At 35.8% G+C, this 12,156-nt stretch overlaps 1 long non-coding RNA gene across 1 annotated transcript in view; it reads right to left on the bottom strand.

Moving 5' to 3' along the window:
* Positions 1–12,156, bottom strand: part of LOC134752734 (uncharacterized) — a 68,787-nt gene that overhangs the window by 19,858 nt on the left and 36,773 nt on the right. Inside the window, exon 2 of the long non-coding RNA XR_010128765.1 lies at positions 4,012–4,076. This is a non-coding gene — a long non-coding RNA (uncharacterized LOC134752734). The remainder of the gene's footprint in view (positions 1–4,011; positions 4,077–12,156) is intronic.

The following is a 12,156-nucleotide window of genomic DNA, read 5'->3' as shown; positions in this document are numbered from 1 at the left end:
CAGTGTATAAGTGTGCTAATACGTGATAAAAATGTTGCCATGCCTATTATTCATACACTAAGAGCTAGCCCGGAAAAAACGTAGGTACTCATGAAATTTTGAGAACAACGGTTTCCTATAGGTACTATTCTTATTATTGGACTCGGGCGAGAGTCTGGCAGTTGCTTATCGATGGAAACCTTACCTGGGAGGGCGACAAAGTATTGTAATTTAGTAGATTGTATTAAAAGGGAGCAAAATGACATATTTACAGCGAGGACATTCAATCCTGAACGAAGCGAATGATTCTCTAATAGAATCCTAAGCGTAGCGAGGGATTCATGTGTTAACGCCAAAGGCGGAAATAATTTTTCACCTCACCTATTTGGAAAGGGGCTTTTTCTTCCTTGCTAGGAGGGATCAAAGTGGAACTTTTCTTCCCTGCTAGGAGGGATCAAAGTGGCTAGAACAGAAAAGTGCCACTTTGATCTTTGGTGTGACTTAGGAGGGAAGGGAAGGGAAGAAAAGTGTCACTTTGATCCCTCCTAGCGGGGAAGAAAAAGCCGTTTTCCGATTTTTTATATTATATATATATATATATATATATATATTTTAAATGTTAAGTAATGTACCTAGTTATATAATAATGTTTAATGTGGTTTAATTTAATGTTATGTTTGAGTTGTAATTTCTTGTATCCTTATTTATAATAAAATATATTAGGTATAGGTATTGTTGTATTTTATTGTTTTGGAATTCATTGCTTATTTATTTTTTAGATTTCAGGTACTTATTAAGAATTGTATAATTTTTGACATTGCATTTTTGTATTTTTGACCTGTGTAATTATGAATATAAACACAATTTTTCCGAATAGGTGTAAATATGTGAAAAATATGTTCTGCAATTTATGGAAGTCCAGGCAATGCCTAAATAAATAATTATGATTTTACTTGTTATATTTCAAATTATTCCCTGTATTTGTAGTGTAAGACAATATTACTTGCCAAATTTCATAGTTCTAGGTCAACGAGAAGTACCCTATAAATTTTGATTCCCTTGAGAGTGTCGAAATATACGTTTTTTGCGGATGACGGGACGGACGGGACGGATTTAATTTCAACTCGATACCTCCAAGCGTTCCCGACATAAAGGGTCTTGACAGACAGATAGATGGAAGGACGGATGGACGGACGGACAACAAAGTGATCCTACTCATATAAGGGTTCCGTTTTTTTCCTTTTGAGGTACGAAATCCTATAAATGTAGTAAATTTACTCTAAGACGAACAACCTTCAAGAAAAAACGTACTCCCATGATAATACTGTCAAAATCTGAACACACAAATTAAATGTTAATAGAAGAGAACTGTACGTATGACCATTTTAATATTCGCAGTCGTTTAATCACAAAAGGGTTGCAATATGTCTGTCGCCTAACTTTTTCCCGAAAATTTAGATTAATTGCATGACGCGATCCGTCGCCATGACAGCGTTTCAATTTCCCGGGTTCAAAATTTAAATTACGGCTGGAATTAATTCAGGATTAAGTTTGCATTTTTAATTTAAATTGAGGCTCGTGATCAGTGTAAGTTTGCTATTGTAAGTTACCGGGATTAAAGGTAAACAGGTCAAGGCAATCCTGCTTAATTTATGGCTTCCTTTAATATCTTTATGTATCTATCTACCTATATATAAAGCTCGCATATTCAGCTACCCAGAATTTGTCCCTAAAACCTGTACGTGTACTTATATGTACATATATGGCAATAATGATCGAATAGTTTATTTTAGTAGTAGGTACATATAACTTAGCATTGTAAATAATAGGGTTCGCTAATATTAACATTTAATGTTAATATTAGCGACCCGCCTTGTCTTCACACGGATGCAATGTAGATGCTGATCATCGCCATACTTCTTGTTAGTATAGTATCACACGTGTGTAACTAGGGCGCTATAGGCCAAATTTTGTTAGTATCACACGAATTGTGTTCGATAATTGTATAGGGAGTTATAGCTTTCTGTTTTTAATTATTTCACTAATTCATACGAAACTAGTAGGTTATAAGTTAAATACTTTGTTTAAAGTCAAGGTATAAGGGAGTTTTACTTTTAATATACTGACGTTTATAATTGAATATTTTTGTTTATATTTAAAAATATTTAATAGCCTTTTAAAACATTTTTACACAATTTTCAATCGTGGCTGAATGTCGAAGGTCTATGCCTTCGATGCCTAACCTGTCAAGAAATGATAATATGTGACGATTTCAAGCAAAAGGTACCACATTGTCGCTTGCTATAAGGACGAAATTTGCTTGTATCCTTAAACGAATAACCTGTCACAGCGTCCTTATGGCAAGCGACAATGTGGTACCATTTGCTTGAAAACGACACATATGGTGGACGAATGTTTGAAATGTAAGTAATTAAATATTCTTTATTCCACCAAAATGATACATTTTACATACATGTAAAACTATGTACAAAGAAATTTTAAAGAAAAAAGAACTAGGTAACATCAGGCGGTCTTATCGCTAAAAAGCGATCTCTTCCAGACAACCGTATTTAATAATTATTTCGCTTAAAATTTATTTTTTTCTTCGCAAATGTGATGAAAAACATTGTGTGTTACTCCGGGGGTAAGAATATTGTAAACTCGAGTCTTTAATTCCTCTTTCTTTTCTCTAATTATAGACCTCGTTTACCAAATCACGCTTACCGCCCTCATTGCATATTACATTACTATTGTAATAAAATAAATCCATTATACATTCTTGTTAATAACTGAAAATAAATTGCCAATCGCAAATACCTACAAAAAGTATGAAGGACATGCATTAACTTGGCAAAATCATAGATGCTAATATTAGGAACACAATATTTAATTACAATTATCGATGCTACCACACAGAATTACAATATTTACAATGCATATTTTCTCTTTAACAGGTAATTCTATTCCAAAAACTACAGATAATAGATATACATACAACCTGACCAATCTGCCGTGAATACACAAATGGCATTTGCAGTATTCACGTTGTACCAGGAAATTGTAAAATATGAATAAAGTAATAACCGTGAATCCTGTTAAGATCCGATCTCACAGAAGTGATCTGAATATGCAAAATATTTTGCTGTTACTATGAGCGCAATATGTATTTTAGTATAGATTTTATGCATAACAATCCCTTTACTAAAAAAACATACAAGAGGAAGATAATTATGTACCTACTTTTAAGTGAATCAATTTTTTTTGAGAATTTAATTATTTCCGAAAAATTAATAGACATTATGAAACTGTGTAAAAATTGATTGAAACTTTTACGATTTTTACACATAATAATTTACGAAAAAATTACAAAGACAAAGCATTTATTGCCAACATATTACACCGTACATAATTACATAATATGGACCCTGAAAGGTAAGTACATAATTGAGTATAATCCGAGAACACAGGCAATGCCGTCCTCTAAACGTCAAAGGTAATATTAAAACTTAATTACCTATACGCGATTAAGTCCTGTTTTCGTAAATAATAATGGATATAAATTTGTGGACCAATAACTCATCACTTCTGCCATTTTATAAAAAAGTAGCAGTTAAAATAATGTTATTTTGTTCAATATAACTTATTGAACAAAATCAAACAATTTTAACCTTTTCACCGCCATTGACTTGATATAAAGTCACTACATTTCTTGCCCTACACGCCACGACTTCATATCAAGTAGTGGTTTTAGTCAGGTTTGCTTACGTGGAATTTTTTACATGGCGTTGATGACACTTTATTACTTCATTGACGTGGCGGCGAAAAGGTTAAGTAAGTAGGTAGTACCTACTTTTTTTAAATGACAAAAACGGAACCCTTACAGTTTCATCATATCTCAGTTTCACCATATTTCTGGAACAAATATTTTTGATATATACATACACACAAATAACTGCCGATACTGGGATGCCCACCTAGGACCTCCAGCATCGTAGCCAGGATGGCTTACAAACAAAAATTCTTAAATCTTACCTATATTTAATGCTGAAATGGTAGCGAAGATTAAGAGTGCTTTCCCCGCCATTTTAGTAGATATTCTGTAACAAAATTAAGAAATTTAAGTAAGTATACAATGTGGACACTATTAAACCATAACTCTGTTTTATTGCAAACTGAAATAAATGTCATCTATTAAAAAAAAGTAACAAAGACCTCCAGTGGTAAAGGCCGGATTCAAACCGGCGTCTTTAGCAATCCGGGCTAACGCCTTGAACCCCTAGGCCACTCCGCCACGGCGAAACCCAATTTCTCGACTATATGCCATCTTACTAAGACTAGGCGTTGACCTCCTATTTTGTAGGAGATCTATATTGCAACCTCCCGAACGCTGACTAGGTGAGTTGTATTCGACGATTCGACACTTTCTCGAAATTGGATTTATGTAATCAATCAAGTAATTCACCTTGAAATATAGCCATGAGGTATTTTTTACCCGATACAATATTTTACATGTCCATTTGACAGCATGGCTTGTTCTTACTGTTTTAATTTGGAATTAAAATCGATACGTATTTTTTTCAGTAGGTAATGTTGTAAACAACGTCTGGAGGCAAATATCTGTTACATAAAAAAATGTAAATTAATTCGCTTTGAATTGGTAACAACGCTTTGCTATTGTACAACAAATACTGGAATCGACAGCTGGGCAACGAATTAATTCCCTGGAATTTGAAAATCCTCCTTTTGCAGGTTTATAGATACTATACAATGTGGCCTACGAGGAAACTGAAGTAACAATTAAAATGTTTTAGCTTCGAAATTTTTTCCGATCGCTTCAGTAATAGCCCCCATTTTCGTTCAGAGTGTGACATCGCCTTGGTGTCGTGAGTTTTAGGGATATATGAATGGTTGATGTGTGTTGGTGTATCGAAGAGGGGTACAATATGGTGTAAAAAAAATCGAAAAATTTAAATCTTTTTTTTTCAACGCAAAAGAGAAAAATTCAATATTTTTTTTAGGGTCTCTTGTCATAAGAACAACTACATATATCTCAAAAACCAAATGCGATACATTGAGTTGGGATACATTTGAAAAAAAAAACGGGACCTCTGCATCACTAAGCTTACAGGACGACTCGCGGTCACCGCCCGTATGGTGTATATAGGTCTTATACACGATTGCTCGCGCGCCGCTCCGATCAGTTGCGCCCAAGAATACGACCTAAGATTAGCAGTGTGCACGTCTGTACGAAAATAAATCGTAAATAATCGAATTCGTTCGCTAATAAATACTAATAATTTATATTGCAGCGTAAAATGGTGTGTGATATTTTAGTCTTTAAATAGGATCAGGAATACACTGTTAAAACCTTTCAGGTTTCTCGTGGGCATATTGTAATTATGAGATTAGAGTAGACTTAGGAAAATATTATTCATTTGATATTCTGGACACTGGTTATTAACATTTGCCAGCATAAATAAATGTAATAGAGGTCTATCATATTGTCAAAAAGTGGAAACAAAAAAGGGCCTATGTACAACGTTTAGGAAGTCGGTCGTCAGTACGATAAGATAGACGCGGTGTAATTTAGAGAAATTATATTCATGCTCTACTTAATCCTCTAAACTACGTTTGCGAATCGAAATAAAATTAACGAAGCCTTTTTTCCCCCGTTCTGTTAGCTGGAAGTTTTAAGTGGGCGCATCGATTCCATCGGGTCCGTTACGGCTCGGTAGTTGAGATTAATTTTATTACGGCTCGCTAGAAATGACTGCCGTTTTGTGGATATCGGGCTTATGAAAACAAATGTTCGGTATGTCTAAAAATATTGCCCGATTTTGGGTTGTCTATATCACTAAAACCAAACCTAAAGAATAATAGACTATCAAGCAATACAATGTAGACCAGAATATTTATTTTATTAAACTTTTGGTGCATAAGTAAATGAAAATGAATGCAAATGATTTACTTCAATAAAATCGCTACCTATATACAGTTAACGATAAGTAATAGCGAAGCGCATTTAAATTCATTCATTTTCGTTACTACTGATATGTTCAGTAAGGTAAGTCAAATTTTGAAGCGTACCATGACTTTGGTGCGATTCGGTATGTAGGTACGGTGGATTGCCTTCCATACTATCGAAGTATCCATCAAACGAACATGATACGGACTGCGACAAGGTATGGGTTCGATTTTGTGTGTGTTGTTAGGTTCCTACGGAAAGTATGTAAGAATAAGAATAAGAAAACGTTTATTGTTATACAAAGAAAACAGAGATTACAGGAATATATTTAAAAATAACATTAATAATTAGCATGCGCGACAAAAGGAACGGGCTCAGCCGGGTTAGCACATGATTGGCGCGACAGTATCTCGCCGCGAGATAGACTACCCGTCCCTCTTTAATTATTGCAGTTATTAAAAGACGGGCAGTCTATCTCGCGGCGAGATACTGTCGCGCCAATCATGTGCTTGGCCTGCAGCATACTTATGCTGCGCCAGCCATTTCATTAAGAATTGACTGCACAGCGCTGATTTTCAGTCCGCCCCCTTACTGAACCACATTGATATGTATGCGGGATATTATTTTTAACAGAAATATGTAGATTAATTTTAGAATAACTAAATTACGATATAAAATATAAATTACGATATATATATAATTACGATATATATATATATATTTTTGGGCCAGTTATATAGTATATATATTTGGGCCAGTTAGTCTCTTTCAGCGACAGGCAAGACAAGGAAGTTGAGCGCCGTGTTCAAAACGCCTGGAAGAGCTACTGGTCCATGAAGGAGCTAATGAAGGGGGACCTTCCAATGTCACTAAAGCGTAAACTCGTTGACATGTGTATTCTGCCTGTCCTAACCTACGGTGCCGAAACATGGTCGCTCACCGAGAGTCAGAAGTCCAAATTGAAGGTTTGCCAGAGAGCAATGGAGCGCAGCATACTAGGTGTCACAAGGATGGATCGCATCCGAAACACTACACTGCGCTCCAGAACAGGCATAGCTGACGTAGGGGAGAAGACGGCTAGGCTGAAGTGGGACTGGGCAGGTCACGTCTGCCGCATGCATCCGGATAGGTGGGCTAGTATAGCCACCAAGTGGATGCCGCAAAAGAAGCGCGGACGTCTGCCACGTCTGTCAGGCGGAGATGGCGGGACGACTTAGACACCTTCACTAATAACTGGCCGGAAACAGCTCAACAACGGGAGTCATGGAAATCTAAGGGAGAGGCCTTTGCCCAGCAGTGGGATACTACAGGTTATTAAAAAAAAAATACGATTTCGTTACGTCAAACGCTTAAGTTGCTTAAGATAATACCCAAATCACCATATATGTGGTTTACAAAATTTAGGGGAACTCCTTAATTCCTCATGGATCTCATCATTAGATCACCTTGGATGTAACTCCTGTCAAACAAAACTTAAGAATTGCTCAAATCGAACCACGGGGCTCGAAATAATCGGTGAACATACATAAAACCATAGCCACAGCCTCCTCCTACTTGGAATTAATTGAAGTAGGGAAAAATATTGAACTCGTACGAATTATTGACATATTTTAATTGCCTTGTTTCTACATAACAAAATATAAGTAGTTTCTCTAAAAATATGCTCTCAACTCGCTTACGTCCGAGTGTATTAACATAAACAAAATAGCAAAGAAAACGCGGGGCTTAAAAAGTTTAAGGGAATCTTAAGCTCTAAGCCGCACTTAAGACGTACTTAAGTTCCGCTTTGAGACAAGACGGGACATCTCACTCTCACGGCAACTTGGTCTTAACAGTTGGAAAAAATCCAGGAATACGGCTTGTAAGTTTACTGGTGAAAATTGTAACCTTATTTATGCATGTCGTTTTCAATCCCCGAAATTAAATCATAACCGCATTAAATACAAACAGTATGTTTAGATATTTACCTACAATAACGGTGATTCCTCAAATAACCAAATTACAAAAGTCAATTCGTTCCTAACAGTCAGCATCAAAACGATGTTGACAGCCAAAAAAGTTGCAGCAGTAATGTACGTCGCAACAGTAATGCAGCTGCAGTTGCTATACAAATGTTAACTTTACACTTACTCCACTTGTCTTGGAATCTTCTACCAGTGACAAGACATGTGATTTCCTAACGATGAAGAATAATTTAAAAAATATTTATGTATCCTCAATACAATAAAATGGACTGCAATATGGAATAAGGAACTAAGCGACAAAATAGTTATTTGTTATACAAGGGTGCAAAGTTGTATTTTACCCGCGAGTGTTTTAACACACGAGAAGTAAAATACATTTGCACCCGTGTGTAACACAAAACTTTTCACTTCACTATAGCGAGGAAAGTGCAACATCCACAGGCGTTAGATCATCTTCATCACTGGAATCACTAATTTTTTTACGAAATTATAACAGAAAACTCTGGAAGTTCTGTATTTTTACGCGAGAAGTTTTTAAATAAAAAATTTGTTGACAATGTTGACATTTTTGACGTATGAAATGTCAACGATGCGTTTTGAAATTGCATCGACTCAACTTGTGCGTTCAGAATAATATTTAACATCATTATAAAAAACAAACGATTATTATGGAATTTTAAGGTTTATGACTTAAAATCATTAAATAAAGCTAAATTTGGTATTTTTTATTAGATTCTCAAACCATTTATTTAATGATAATTAATATCGAACGAACCATTACCATGAGCGTTTTACGTTTTGTTATCTGTCAAGCTACTTAATCACGCTTCATCCAAGGTCAAATTACTTTCCCCACTAGTGGATAAAACGCGTTTTTCCCCGCTTGTTTTAAAGGATAAAAGACAACTTTCCGAGCTAGTGAGGGGAAAAAATAGTTATTAATGCAGGCCGATTCTGGGTATGAAAATCTAAGTGCTCGACTAATTCTGTGATCAAAAATCATCTTATTATAAGGATTAGAATCAACCAAGAATTAGAAGCACCCAAACAAATCGCATTAACGTATAAAGCGACAATATGTCGCATAGTACGTTACTACAAAATAAATAGCTCTCATCCTAGATTTAGTGCAAAAAATAATTAAGCGGAAAAACGCTAATAATTTATAATCGTAAATAACGATACTTGGGTAATAATAGTACAATGTTTTATATTTACAATTATTTCTGTCTTATAGAACATGCATTAAAAAAAACATTCATTGAAGTGGGTTCAATAATAATAACAACATCCATTCTAGTCGAATAAAAGCTAAAAAAAACACCTCTTCATCATGTCAATGTCATAGAATTAATAATATAAAAGTTTTGAATTATTTAATTATTATATAATACTTGTTGTTTTTCTTATTTTTTCGCAACTGTATTAAAAACGTCGTTCGATACACGTGCGGAAATGTCATTCTTCACTCGTTCCGAATCATGAGTACTCGTGAGGTAATGATATACTTTCCGCACTAGCATCGAAATGTACTATTAAAGGTTCACAATAAAAAATTAAACATTTTACTTTAAAAATTTACTTAAAACAACCAATTCAAATTTCAAATCTTTCCAACTCATTTTCTTGGTTTCAACTGTTTGTCGCTTGATCGCTTATTCCATAACGCTGTCCAAATCATGTTGATAAACCACAAAACAGTAAGTTCAATATTAAAATCCATGAGTGAATTGTATACCTGCTTAAAATGTTTTAGTTTTATTTAAACATATTACTTTTTTAGGTAAGTAGTACTACTAATTTACAAGGAAAAATTAATATATTTTGACAGTTGTTTCATACCCTTTTTGACCGAAGCGTAGCGAAGGTCTACGGTTTGACTCGCGCATTTTGCTTTTGTATGTCCGGATGTTCTCCTCTACAGGTCGCAATTCTCCACCGATTCTCGTGAAATTTTGTGACCAAATTCTATGACTAAATAGAATTTTTTTGTCGATCCGGTTTTTGGAAATTTTTCAAAATGGCGGAGTTGTTATAGCTCGCGCCTAAACAAATAGTCGTATCGACATCATAATAGTATTTTCTTTTTGAGATATGTTTACAGATTAAATTTCGTAAAATTCAGAAAGTTTGTATTGCTGGCTTTGGCGGTATTTAGATATTTAGTTTTTACTCGAGAATGAGTAGCTGAATTTCGTCAGTTTAGGTAAGCACTATCATGGTGTGTTTTGCAAACATTCGCTTTTTTCGTTTGCACCGGGTGGTCCCTGGTTCGATCCCCAGTAATTGTATGCTGCTACATAACTTTTTGTATTTTGTTTTTTACATTTAGTTAAATTTCGTATTGTTTTTTTAATTTGTTTTTTATTTTTCTATTTTGAAATTAATTGATCAAGCGCGGGCTTAGCGTATTCGTTTCATTTTTACAAGCTTTTATTTAATTAGCCCTAAAAAATATGTTTTATCTTTGTTATTTTAATTTTCTAAAGTGTTTTGAACGGCGGAGGCATACATTTAGTTAGCTTTAAGTGGTTCTCTCCTTTTTCCGAATTACATACAATTTTATTTACAGTTTTTCTTTTAAAATACGTAGATTTCTTGCACCATAAACTTTGAGGTTTATGTAGTATAGATTCGTTTGTCTGAGCGGGTTTATGGAGCCAATTATTCAATAATATTATTGAAAAATTCAATAAAAAATTGAGAAAATATTACTCAACGGCCGTTTGTGTGTGACCTTTACACTATACATTGTTTAATAATAACTAACAAAGATGTCACTTTAACACAGGTGACCTAACTAAGTAGTACCTAATTTGTTCGACAGGTGGTGACATCGTCAAGTCGAAACGGGCCGATTTTTAGGGTTCCGTACCCAAAGGTAAAAACGAGACCCTATTACTAAGACTCCTCTGTCCGTCTGTCTGTCACCAGGCTGTATCTAATGAACCCAAATTTTCACAAATGATGTATTTCTGTTGCCGATGCCGCTATAACAACAAATACTAAAACGTACGGAACCCTCGGTGGGCGAGTCCGACCCGCACTTGTGCGGTTTTGAGTTTCGTGCGCTTGATTTCGTGTGGCTCCCTTCGACATATCTCCACAACTAAGCATTTCAATAATTTTAAAAATTAAAAAATCAGCCAGGTATACAGGTTGGTTTGGGCAAGTTTGGGTCAGTGAGGGCAGCTACCAGATCCCGTGCTGCTAAGCGAAAATGGTCTTAGAAAACCTTCCCTCAATTTCAAATTAATGAATTTTGGGGTTGACAGATTTTGGAAAAAACATAGGTACCTACAGGATGCGAGAAAAAGGTCATTTTTGACAAACTTTTTTGACGTGAAACGTAAGGTGCACGTCTTTAAAAACCCGTAGAGGGGCTCGGCTCGAAAACCGATATTAACGAAAAAGTGTTATGGCGCGGTGGCGATATATCATGAATGGTTTTGATATCAGTGTATCAACGAAAGTAGCCATTACTCGGAACTGCATGTGCTGCTGACATATATGGCGCTGATTCTGCCCTAGAAACGACGCATTCGGAGCTAAAATTACCCCTATTTGCAGTGTTTATTTAATAATTACTCATCAGTCCATTAACCGATTTCGATACAATTGAGTTCATTTGATAGATCCTTTTGAAATATTATAAAAATAAAATACGCGGTATTATAAAAAGCTGGAAAAGAGTTAAAATGTGGCATTTTTACAGGAATATCACGACTGCGTTTGTTTGAGGCCACCGTGTGCGAAAATTAAGGCATAAAAAGCTCAAATGCGCTCTTACCTACAGGCTTTACAATATAGGGTCGGGTAAAGCGCGCGAAGCTCCCGGGGCGCCTTTTATATTGTAAAGATTACATGCAGGGCGCCCGTGGCGCCCTTTACACTGTAAGTTCGGGCGAAATTCGACATTCAAGCGTGCGAAGTGCTCTCTTTCACACAGGCTTCACACTGCAGGGTCGGACGAAGCCCGACATTCAAGCGCACGAAGCGCGCTTTTACACACAGGCTTTGCACTGTAGGGTCGAGCGAAGCCCGACAATCAAAAGCGCGCCTGCGGCGCCTTTTACACTGTAAAGATTACGTACAGGGCGCCTGCGGCGCCTTTTTCCCTTACCTACAACTTTTTCACTGTAGGTTAGGGTAAAGCCCAATATTTAAGTCTTACATACAGGGCGCCTGCTTTACGCTATGAGGTCCCTAAGCGGCCCTATGCGGTATTCGCAATGACTGTTTAGATTA

The sequence above is a fragment of the Cydia strobilella genome, chromosome 2 (genome assembly GCF_947568885.1).
Source record: "Cydia strobilella chromosome 2, ilCydStro3.1, whole genome shotgun sequence".
Taxonomy (NCBI): Eukaryota; Metazoa; Arthropoda; class Insecta; order Lepidoptera; family Tortricidae; genus Cydia; species Cydia strobilella.
Note: the sequence above shows the minus strand (reverse complement) of the source record. Positions and strands in the feature narration are given on the sequence as shown.